Source organism: Harmonia axyridis, chromosome 3 (assembly GCF_914767665.1).
Source record: "Harmonia axyridis chromosome 3, icHarAxyr1.1, whole genome shotgun sequence".
Classification (NCBI taxonomy): domain Eukaryota; kingdom Metazoa; phylum Arthropoda; class Insecta; order Coleoptera; family Coccinellidae; genus Harmonia; species Harmonia axyridis.
In genome coordinates this window covers 28436162-28449292 of record NC_059503.1, presented here as the reverse complement: position 1 = coordinate 28449292, position 13131 = coordinate 28436162, and the positions used below count along the sequence as shown (strand labels likewise).

Genomic DNA, 13131 nt, shown 5'->3' with positions numbered 1-13131 from the left:
GGTGTTAAACTGGCCTTAAGTTAGAAAAACTGACGTTTTCGAAGTCGAACATCCACGTTAACATTGTTAACTGATCGATGTTCGATTGTTAAGGTAACGGAAAGAATATAAAACAAACGTATGTGAAATAAAATTTCAGAAAACTTTTCCGAACGCATCTTGAATGGTCGTATAGAACAATCGCTCCTAGAGCTGAGAAACAAACGGCTGTTGAGACCGTAAACGTGCTGTCCACCGTGGGAACCCTCCTTTATCACCGTCGGTCTTAATGGGCTCCAGCATAACAGCCGTGCGCTGACGATGACGAATCATCGAAAGGGTGTCGAAGTAGGGAAGACGTAAACTAAATATATAGTTCCTTCCACAGATCTAAATCAATTAATTACAATACCCATTCTAATTGTAAACGAACCATTGTTCATAATTCGTCATGGCGTAGACGCGAGCAATTAAATTCGCCTTTGCGTTATGATCATTTGCGGGCCCACGGCCATTCGCTCGCGGTAGCTGGCTGAGATCCCGGTCAGAGGAAAACCCGTGATTTTCGGAATCGTCCGTGTGAAGATGGCTTAATTACGCCGACGGTAATGGCAGATAGTGCATTCATCGGCGAGAAAATTACCACTTGTTTAGATTACTTCTTACGTTATCAGATTGATGAAGATGTAATGTTATGTTCTACTTTTCAACGTGCAATTAGATGGCGCAGCCAGGATTTGGTTTTGGGGGGAGCTGAACATCGAATGAATGAGCCGACAGAGAGAAAGTTGGCTGTAGGCTGTATAAAAAAATTTGATATGAAAAATTCATTCTACTATTCGAAGATAGAACTGAAGGTCTAAGTAAATACTAAAGATAATAAAAATACGTTATTTCAAATATTCAGTTCCTTCCAAATGTTCCTAGGATATCTAATACATTCATTCTCAATATCGAAATCAAAATCATAATATCTTATTCATTAGAGTGTGCCCACTTTCCATTGTACGTTTTCAGTCTCTTGAGGGTAGAATAAGTTCTTTCCGGCGTTGCCATCGATACTGGTAAACCAAAAATCATTTTCTCAATTTCAGTATCATTATAGTACTAAAAACAGTGCTGTAATGAATTCATTACAGCATTGTTTTCAGTTATATTATTCGTTTTGTGGTTTTCTACACTGACTATGAAATTTCAATATACGTCAATTATTGTCAATATAATATAATTTGGATAAAGTGAAATGATATGCAACATTATTCGCGATTTCTCTTTATTATGGTGGTGTTAAATTTATTTCGTCAGACATAATTCACGAATTTAATGCTTAATTATAAATTATATCAAAATTCGAAACGTACGATTCAATTTCAAATTCCGTAATCTATCATTTTTCTTACCAGTCACACCAACTGCCAAGATACAATACAAAAGTCACTAGGATGTATTATTTAAATTTTTCATTGAATTTCGACAATATTTCGAAAAACTTTTCTTATACTCGTTGCAGAAGGCAATTCCAACACTCATGCGTTCGAAAATTCGCTATTTGGCGCTCGTTTTCGAATTTCGCATTCGTGTTGGAATATGAGCCTATTGTTTTATTTATATGTTTTAGAGTATACTATTGTATCATGGTGTTCATCTACTGAACTACTACCTGGTTATCTCTGAGAAACAACTGCTAAGAAATTCTTCCTATGTGTTGCCGATCAAAGCAATAAATGTGCTGGGTTATAAATAATAAACGAAAATCCCTTAGAGGCATACCTAGTGTTCTATGCATAGAAATAATTTCTTTGAATTGTTAGTATTTAATTTGAAGGGGGGATTTGCTACAACCTCCAAAGCCCCTATCTGCGATAGTGTTACAATTTCCCCTGAGCTAAATGTCTTCTAAAAGCTACCACCACCCCTGAGCACTTGCTTTTGTTGCAATCCGTCAGTGTGTATCCCCCTTTAAACGTATACAAAATCCGAACAAATCACTGTGTCGTACTTCGAAATAAAAATAGGTGTTCCGCTCCAAGGGGCCGTAATAGGGTTGAAGCAGTTCATGGTGATAATACCTATAATTCCACACGAAAAGACTAACAGCGTAGATGAAGCCGTGTCGCAGACGTTTCGAAAACTATGAAGTCGCATAGGTGGGACTGAAATCGCCTAATGATCAGGTTATAACCCTCAACTTAGATAATGACTGTAATAACAGACAGTATCTTCCTGTTAGATACGTCCTCGAGCATGCAATTCGTTTATTTTGTTTACGTCACACATAACACCAATTTTAATCGGTATATTTCACGAAATCACGGGGAATTATTAATTGGTCGATGACACAAAAAATTTGAATAATGTACCTATATTATCACCCCAAATTGGGTCATTTCCAAAATAACAAAAGACGTTTTTGAACACATTTCCAGGAATTTACTTTAGTATCCACTAGGTATCAGTTTTCATTAAATGTTCTTCTACAACAGCATTTCGTAGTATAAGTACAAGTACAAATTACATAACTAGCAACTCTTTAGAAGTTATGTTACAAGACTGAGATAATAAATTTTGTTACATTCTTTTCCTCTAATAAAGTTTAAAATCTGTAAGATAGAAAGAAGATATTATCATTCTCCCTTGTAAAAATCGTGGAACAAACTTGAAAAGAACTGACAAAATGAGATTGCAAATAAGGCTGAAATTCTGTGTGAGTAAAGAGAAGGCCCATATACAACTCAAATAATTCACTTTGAGAGAACATTTCGAACCATCAATTTTTTCTGATTTGTTCTCTTGACGTAATGTAGGAAGACATCCCAAGAAACAATGTGGTTGTTATGTCAATAATAATTCACAGAAATGACACTCATTACATAAAATCGTCGACGATTTAGTCTCGCAGCACGTGAACTTTTCAAAATCTCCGCTTCGACTTCATACTCATTTTTCAAAAAAAAAAAAAATCAATTTGTCATGCCGCATCATCAACAACGCATTTTTTTCGATCTGACAATAATAGAAAAAGGCGCACGTCTTTCCCTCAAAGGAAGCCGCTTCGGGTGTCAGGTGCTTGAAAAATGGCCAAATATACTGGCTGTCATTTGTCATGGCACCACGAGGCCATCATCATTATTAATACAAGAGATTGTTTGTTTTTTCATCATGGCTAACGATACAGAATGCATACCGGTCTATTCCGTTAGGTGTCTGGGCGATAATAGATTGCCGAGACCTAATTTCTACATAAATCCTTCTTGTCGACATTCCCCTATTGACGGAAAACATTTTTTTTCTCTCGGTTTTTACTGGAGATAGTCACCATGGAAAACATGAAAATTTATCTCACAAAACAGAAGACAAAATAAAACAGAAGAGAAAAAAACGAATGATTCATGAATAAAACAAGAAATGGAAATAGGAGCAAAATAAATTAAATTAAAAAAAATTAAAAATATATACAGAAAGATGAGACATGAGGCAAATGAATAATCACCAATCCAAAAATTAATCGAACAATTTAAGCTCTTTGAAAATTAGAAGTACTAGAACACGCTGAAATCTGTATTGTACATAGGCGTACAAATTTGTTTCCGCCATTTATTCCCGAAAATCAAAACTTTATTGTAAAAAACTGGTTATACATTTATGATTCAAAGTATTGTCCATCGCTGGCCACTACTTTCTCCCATCTTTTGGGCAGCGTACGAATCCCGCGTTGAAAAAACTGGCCATCTTTAGAAGCAATCCACGAATCGATCCAATTTTCTACTTGTTCATAAGACCGGAAGTGCTGGTCAGCCAGGTCTTGTGCAATTGAACGTAACAAGTGGTAGTCTGAGGCAGTAAAATCTGGAGAATACAGCGGGTGGGGTAGGATCTCTTGAGCACTTTTGCAACATGGGGTCGAGCATTGTCATGTTGTAAAATCACTTTATCATGTCTCTCGTTGTATTGGGCCGTTTGCCTTTCAATGCTCGGCTCAAACGCATCAATTTCGTTCGATAACGATCGTCTGTGATTGTTTCAGTTGGTTTTAACAACTCATAATACACTACGCCGAATTGGTCGCACCAAATACTGAGCATGACATTGGAACTGTGAATATTAGGTTTGACCGTCGACGTGGAAGCATTGCCGGGATATTCCTATGATTTTCTGCGCTTGGTATTATCGTAATGAATCCATTTTTCGTCTCCAGTTATAATGGGATGTATATGACATATTCCGTTTCATGTCTTTGACAGATTTAAAAGTGCCTATGGAATGCTCGCATAAATCATGAATTTTCACCAAACACGTACAACCTTGCAAATGCCTGTTGACAATGGTAGTATTCTTTATTCTCCAAGAATACCATTTCATATACCAAGTAACACACAAATGTAGATTACTCACGTTCATTATTCTACACCTACGTTTCTCTGGCTCGAACAGGTAGTACCTACCCGGTTATTTATAGCTAAGCGCAAGGTGCACGACTTGACGAATGTATTATCTTGTGCAATAAACAAATACGCGAATAGGAGCGTTCTCCGAGCCCCAAACCTTCAGAATACCAATATCAAAACTAGAAACTACCCAAACAAACGTTTCAATCCAGTCAAGAACCCTTCGACACCTCCTATGACGCGCTAAATCTCTCGCGTTGTGGAGTCGCGCGGACCACGATCAGGTCCATGGGGGTCGCCGCGCGGGGGGAGCGTACTCGCCGGTGTTTCGCGGCGGGGAGCGCGCTAATTGGGGTCTGTTTTAACGTGGACCCCATGCGGTCCTCGCGGTGCATACCGGGATAATTGGCGAAGTTCCGAAGATCGCATTTTACGGTTCGACGTAAGGAGGAGACGCGGTCTTGGTCGCCGGTCAGGAAGACCTGGCAGGTCGGGTGTTATGTCTTTTTTATGGTCTCGTGGTTTACGACGGTAGGATGCGCCAGACGTGCAGAACTGGAGGAGTCGGACGAGGTGTTGTTCTTCATTGGGAATGGCCGGACGAAGAACTGAAACGATTTGTGATTTGTCCAGACGAATACAAAGGAATTTTAGGTCAAAGTTGCAAAACTAAGTCCCCGCTGTTTTTTTTTTGTGGAAGGCAAACTTTATTGTGAAGAAATTATCACAAATGAATCATCAAAGTATTACCCATTGTTAGCTACAACTTTTTCCCGTCTATCCGGTGGAGCTCGATTACCGGTACGGTAAAAGTATTCTTCTTCTGAGACTCTCCACGAATCAAGCCCTTTTTTGATGGTTTTATATGAGTAGAACGGCTGATGAGCCAGACCATGTGCTATCATGACCGGAACAAGTAATAATCACATGGCGCAATATCTGGAGAATACGGCGTGTAGGGTAGGACAATCGATTTGAGCGTTGTCAAGCTTCAGAATCTCGTATTGTGGTGTTTTTTGCGCAGTGTTCGGCTCAATCGCATCAATTGAAATCGTCCTTTAGTAATGATTTCACTCGGTTCCAGCTGCTCATAATGAATAATACCAACCTGTTCTCATCAAATACACAGCATAACTTTCGCATCTTCAATATTTGGTCGAGATGAGAAGCATGACAGGGCAGTCCCCATGACTTATTTACGTAACTGTAATACATAGATCAATTTTTCATCACATGTCAAAATTGACCAGCAGTTTGCTGTAGCCATCTATTGACTTACAGCGTGAACTCAGTTGCGCACATAGAGTAATAAACATAGATAGAGGGAATATACGCAATTTTTACGTTTCCCCAACATGGTTAGATTACCTTGTCGGATTGTGATATATTTTCAAATCCACAATTTTACTATATCGTTATGAATGTATATTATATTGAATCAAATAACTTTATTTGAGTGATTCCCGATTAAATATGCAAATTTGAATATTTTCCGATATTTTTTTTATTGGTCGAATTTATAATAAGCAAAATATTTATTATTTCTGTATCTACCTGCTGAAATCCAAGGTTTGGAACTTTTGCTCTCCTAGTGTCATCGGTTGTTTCACGTCGTTTGGCGCGCTTGAAGTTTGTTTTCTGAATTTTTGATAAATTGAGGAATTTATTTCAATATATTTTGAGTTAATATGAAACGTTGATTCACTATGGGACATAGAAGTGCGTTCTTTGTGGAGAAACTCGCGAATTGAGTGAAATATCGTATCACTGATATTATGTTTTCATTTCCGCGCGCTTCATGCCCAATTTGATAGTTCATGTTGGGGACAAAATTTGCTTACTGAAAATGATACATGCTCCCTCTATCTATGTTCATTACTCTGAGGTTATACGCACCTTTAATTTTCATAACCACAGAGGATCGTGGATCGATATGTCAAAGATGACAAGTGACAGCTGTCAAATCCGAAAGTCTTAAAAATCGGAATCTGATGTCGGAACACCTTTCTACATGAGAGTTAACGACTAATCCAGTATGTTTTGCGGTTCACGCACTAACATTCGTCGGAACCGGCGGAACGACGATGTGAACGCCATAAAATATCGCATCGCACAGCGTACTAAAAACTCGAATTGCGCATCCGCCAATGGCGTACCTCTCAGAAGTTTTATTCTTCATCGCCATTAAGCGGACAGATAAGGTGGATTTGACGGGGATAACGGTTGGCTGCTATTTGTGAGTGGAACTTGCGGGACTATCTAGCTAGGTGAATTTTGATTTTCGCTCGTAAACCTCTTGAGTTATTTCTGTTTTTTTTTTCGAGGAACGTTCGCTAGACCGTGTTGTCGGCACATTCATAGCGGATTTGTGTATTAGAGAGGTATTAGAATTTTTTATTGAAGTTTTAATAGGGACATTTCGTTATCGACATTTGGATGTCGTCATGTTACGGTTGTTTCCGATGTATAATTTAATTTATGATAATTTATAAAGATTATGGTTAGTCCAGATGCTACAAATGGTTTAAATATTAAAAGACACTCATAATAGCAAACAGGTTTATCGTTGCAAATAATATACCATTTGAATAAAACAAAAATCAAAACAGAAGTGAGATACTAGTCCTCGTTACAAACACCTGCATGAGTATGAATATTTGTGGTGAAGTATGAGCTATTCACAGATGGGTGCCAAATTTGATGCTTACTGAAAGAGAGCTATAACACACAGAAAAAAGACCTTCAAGAATACCCGATTTTTTTCTAAATAATATCAAATAAGAAAGCAGATCATAGATATCTTATTTCGTTCTCCATTTCTGAAAAATAATAATTGATTCAAATATTTCGCTATATATTTATTTCTGTTCAAGATATTAAAAAAATTCTGAAAGGTTTTTTTGAGGATTTTAATAGTTTAGATACTCGTAACAGATCATAGGAATTAATGATCATTTCAGAGATATAGAGGAGATTGGTATTTTTTAAACAAGACGCTCTAGATATTATTTTGTTCAATTTCGAAAAAGAAAAACTAGAGTTGAAAAATTTAGGATGTCAAATGTGAGTTTTAGATCTAACACTAAATGAAATGGAAAAAGTCACCATTGAAATAACGAGTATGAAATCACGTTTTATAAACAAGTTGCAGAATTGGCTCTTATTCCAACACGAATGCGAAATCCGAAAACGAGCGACGAAGGAGCGGGTTTTCGAACGCATGAGTGTTGGTATTGCCTTTTACAACGAGTATTCGACGATATTGTCTCTATTTCAGAGAAGTTTTGTGGAATATTGTCGAAATTCAATGAAAAATTCGAATTATATATCCTAGTAACTTTTGTTTTGTATATTGGCAGTTGGATAACGGAATTTGAGTTGGAATCGTACGTTTTGAATTTTGAAATTATTCTGTCTGACGAAATCGATTTAACATCACCAGAATTAACAGAAATTTCGAATAATGCTGCAAATCATTTCACTATATCCAAATTATATTAGGTATATTGACAATTGACATGTGTTGAAATTTGATAGGATCGGAAGTCATTGTAGACAACCACAAAACGAAAAATATAACTGAAAACAATGCTGTACCGTAACGAGTTCATTACAGCACATTTTTTAGTTCTATAATGAACTCATTACGATACTGAAATAGAAAAAAAATTATTGTATCATCACTTTGAATTAGATGATATGTAAATGTGTTAGGAAGATGCATTCGGTCTCATCAAAATTCTAGAAAATGGCAGTTTGTCGAATATTACCTCAATTTGATCTCAACCGAATCTTGTAGAATTTACATCCTGAAAAACTCTCAAATTTCATTGCGTGAAAAATACTGTTATCAATCTGTGACGAGCGTAAAGATTAATCCATTCCATCTGGTGCTGTACAAATCGTAAGCAATTAAATAATCACCAAGATTGTTAACATAAAAAACGTGGTTGGTTTGAGACGTGCTGCTTATCTCTAGCACGCATCTAGCGTGGCGTGACTCCATGTCATAAACGTCAGTTTGTTTCCGATAATAAACTGTTTGTTTGAATAATTATGAGATTCAAGGCTACTCAGGAGGTAAACAATGACGTTAATGACGCTGAAGCATAGAAAATCTGGATTAAAACCAACGAGATTTCTTCTTCTTCTTTGGATGGTCTCATTACTCTATTTTTGTTAGAAATATGTGTTTGAGATTATTAATTGATAATTGTAAAACAACTGATGAACCGGAAAGGTCGAAAAACTCTGGCAGAACCGAAAAAGCATCAGCGTGTCGAACGTCGAACAAACAACGCGGAGGATTATGTAAACAAGAAAATTATAGTCTGCAAGGCAGCTCGAGGGGGTTCTTAAGTATAGTGGTTGCCGGTGTGCCTTGGGTAAGAAGGGGTGTGTACGGAGGCCATTAGAGGTGAAAATGATACAAATTTGTGTCTCGAGACCAACGCCAGCTTATAATTTCGGTTTGCATCGAGTCCCGTGAGATTTGGGCAGGTAGAAGATTGCTGGCGATATTTAAATACGGGTGTACGGACATAGAAATGAGCGGTCTCAATGTCAGCACGGTATAATTACCGGGGTAGATGACATTCGTAACGTCATCATTTACGATCGCACAGAAAACAAGGCGGCGTCGCAAATAGGCTAGATCACAGAATCCAAGATCTTAGAGATTGATATATTATGTCAAAAGTATCCTGACAAATAACAGTTTCAATTGCGAATAATAAGATTTTCCATAAAAAAGAAGTATGAAATATAGCAATCAGCCATGAAACACGAATCAGAGCGAATGACGTCACTTTTCAGTGTGACCCATAGACGAACGTAGTACAACATTCCATTTTATGGTTATCATATAATCCTACCTTCTGTTGCTTGAAAGTTTTGTAGTAATTATTATTGGCGTTTGATTTTCTTCATTATTTAATTGTTCACTCGAGGTTTAATTATGGTGAACCAGCATCCAGTGTATTTTGTATAATAGAATTTTTTGTTAAGCATAGTCACAAAATAAAGAAAGAAAGGTTATGGGAAGATTTATTTAACTTTTATGTTATAAACGGATGTCACCAGGTACGCCAGGTAAAAATCAAATAGAAAAAAGTGCCAAAATTTTCCATAAAACTATTGCCGAAATGAAGCATCTTTTCAGCCGGCAATAGAGACAGTGGTGGAAAAATTTGAGCTGTTGGGACAAGTTTGGTAATGTGATGAATCGAAACCGTGTGTTGCTCAGGAACAACTGAGAATATTTCTGCTGTAGCGCGTATTATCGACCAAAACTCAGGTTTGATGGTTCCTCGTAAATCTTGGAAATTAGGTTGTAATTAATTATTTTTCACGAATGTTTTATTTCTCAAAGAGGTGATTTAAGTTAGCCACCGAGATCTTGTGATTTAACACCTTTAGACTTTTTTCTTTGGAGCTACGTGAAGAAGCCAAAGCTCAATCAATTCAAGGCCTTAAAAATGGAATTCGTGAATGGTGCTGAAATCGTAGCTAATATATTTTCCATGCGGTTGATGGCAAACCTTCTTCTTTACAAGATTTCTCTTGAAATATACAAGTTTTTTTCCAACATAAAAATGAATCCTCCTATTGGAAAACACTTAAAACTTCTGGAATAAAAGTATATAAAGGCTGTTTTACATATCTAGCTGTCTGAATTCCTCCGAACTTGCACCTGCTGTTCATAGCGATAGTTGAAGGACGCCATGGGATGTAATCAATGTCATATAAAGTGGACGCAAACGGTGTACCAGGAGTTCAACCGTGGCCACCCAAGGCGTGCAATTTTTTTTTTTAATCGGTGAGTTGGTTCGAAAGTAAGATAAAGGTCTCGTCAGATGTTTTGCTCGACGCGGTTGTCGTTAACCATGATAATGTTCTTTAATATTCAAGACGATATTCCCGATGAAATCCTTTGGTGTTGTTATGTAATCTAGGCTATAGAAAAGAGCATAAGAGATGATTATATTGCTAGAGCTATGTGGATTTTTCTATAATTTTATGTTCGGACTTGAGAACATAGTTAAATCATATTCTACCGATTTATTAATTTTCAATAATTGTATTTTTATGTAAAATTCGAAGTTATTTGAGCGCTCGTTCCCGAACCTATCGCTTAATCATTTCTCGAATAGGTTCAGCTTTATTCGGATCTCGAACGCAGCGGTTATGTTCGTTGAAGGGCAAAATCCGACTAGGGGTTCCGTAAATATGGCGTTGAAAATGTTGTGTTTTTATTGATTTCGAAACTGCCGATTCGATCGAGGTAAAAATTTGTATTTGGGTGTGGAATGATAGTTTGAAGCATTGTGCAAAATTTCATGTTGATGGAGTGATCTGAACCATAGAAAATTGAAGAAGAATATTCAAAGAAAATTACACAATATTTCAGTGATCACAAAACCGACAATTTTGAGATTTCAGGTGTTTATATGAATAAACAATTTCATCACATTATCCAGAAAAATATTGGAAAAGAAATAACCAAATTCTCTCTACCTACTTCAGATTCGATCCACTATTCCGAGCATTTTGGAGGAAATAAAAAAAATGTGTCAAACGCATTGACCTGAACTTAGGAGCTTTTGGTTGCGCGTTCATTCAAGCGCCACTTGCACCCTTGCAGACAGAGAGGTACCTATATAAATGAGATATAAATATAAAACCTCGAGAAATTTTCTGACAAACGTTTTCTGTTTTTCTGGAAAAGTGAGAGTTGAGTTCAAATTTTGCCGGAATTGAGAAAAGAAATATAAAACGGACAGACCACAAAATTATAATTTTTTTCCAACAATGAATTGATTTTAAGAAAGCTTCTCTAACAAGGTGAGTTAAAACTTAATGTAACAAGAAAAAGAACGACAGTACTTTCTCAAGACTTTTCGAAATGAGAACACCATTCACAATGTCGAAACTATTTTTAATAAATTTGTCACGCTTGTGAGAAATACGAAAATACATAATGAACGATCAGTAAGTTATCATTTTTATTTTCCTCGAAAATGTTGAATTTACCACACGTCGTCACGTGAACCTCACCTCATCATACCAGTCGAACCATTTTTTTCCGACTCGGTCGATAATTACTCCACGGGCGCATAGAGGGACGTCTATAAAATTAGCATTTCAGTGGTTCGCCGCCTCCTCAAAGTGCCTCGTTAAATATTTATGAGCGCGAGATTCCCTCTTCACGAAAGTTATGAAAAATGATTGTTTCTTTCCTCTTTACCATGCTCCGTCGCCGTTCCGATGTTTGTAAACGTCAAGGGCGTAGAAATAGGGGGACTGGGGGTAATTACCCCTCAAGATTTCCAAATTTTTGATTTTTGAGAAATCTCGCAAAGACGCAGAACCAAAGTTTTTCCATAAAATGAACCAATAATCATTTTGCTTTCCTTTGAAATCGACACGTCAGTAAAAAATCGGACCCCTTCACGGTTTATGAGTTAATTATCGCTTTCAAGATGGGTACTTTTATTGCACGAAGACGAACTAGTTTTTGTCCGAGGTTTATTATTTTTCTTTATCTATCCGCTTTTTCGACAACGCCTCTTATTTGACATCTGTGGTTTTTGCATACGTCATCGATATACATTTACCCGTTGTTTTCGGTTTTTTGTATCATTCTCGTCACAACATTTCAATACTGTAGTTATCAAAGAACTGAACTGAGTAATTCGCATCGAAAAAATTGTCTGGGCTGTGTTGTACAATTTTTTGTGTTTCATTCAAATTGCAATTTATTTGTGAAGACATCAGGGTGTTCCTAAATTGGAGGTACAAATGAAAATGACAGATTTCTGAGATCATTTCAAGAGAAAAAGTCTCATAGGACTCATAAGTCCGCAAACGCTTTGTTCAACTTGAATTGGCATAGATATTTCAATTTAAAGTTTTCATCATGTGATAATTTCAAATTTAAATCTACTTGGTCAATTTTTTTTTGGAAAGGTGCCCGCGTCTTTCCTCTAGAATTATTTTTTGTAAAACACTGGTAGTTTATAAAAATTTAAGAAGAATCTCTGGTTCAGTACTACATTTTTTGGTTTGTCGTAGTTTTGTAGTATCTGCAATCGATTTCGAGGAAAAATTCAAACATCTCTCTATAGTAATTGTCAGGAAAATCCAAATCATTATAAAGATCCAATTAGGTAGATGTGTTAAATGAAGCGAGGATTGTAGCGAAGATTAATAAAGATTCGATAAACTGGTTAACCATCACAAAAAGGTAGGACTACAAGAAACACCCAGTATTTCGAAAACAAAGCGTTTGCGGGCCCATGTTTATGGGCCATTTTATTTTTAAAATTATCAAAGGAATCTCTCATTTTCCTCCGTAACTCCAATTCAGGAACACCTAGTATAAGAACTATAAGATAAGTACAATCAAATTGGTGAATAGTTCGAGTCATTTGGTTCAAACTTCGTTATCAAACCTCTTCTTCCCACATTATAGATATGAGTAAACAATGTCGTCAAAAAATTTTTTTCGATTACTCCCTTCCAAGAAAAAAAAAGATCTACGCCCTTGGTAAACGTTTCCTTAACGAAATTGGAGTTTCGGACGTGTATTGATTACCCGAGTTGCCTAGAATACCCTATCAAGGTCTCCGAGAATGTATGGCGTCAAAAAATATCGCGGGAGTTCAGATCCAGGCGGTCTTGGTGGCCGTTCGTCCGGATGACGTAAACAAATGTTTAGACACGTTTCCAGCTTGCCTCCGAACAGCAACCCTTGTCATTTGACCCA

General features: G+C 36.8%; 1 protein-coding gene across 5 annotated transcripts in view; it reads right to left on the bottom strand.

Moving 5' to 3' along the window:
• The window catches only part of LOC123676546 (LIM/homeobox protein Lhx1), a 94254-nt gene that overhangs the window by 21366 nt on the left and 59757 nt on the right, over positions 1 to 13131 (bottom strand). The window lies entirely within an intron of this gene.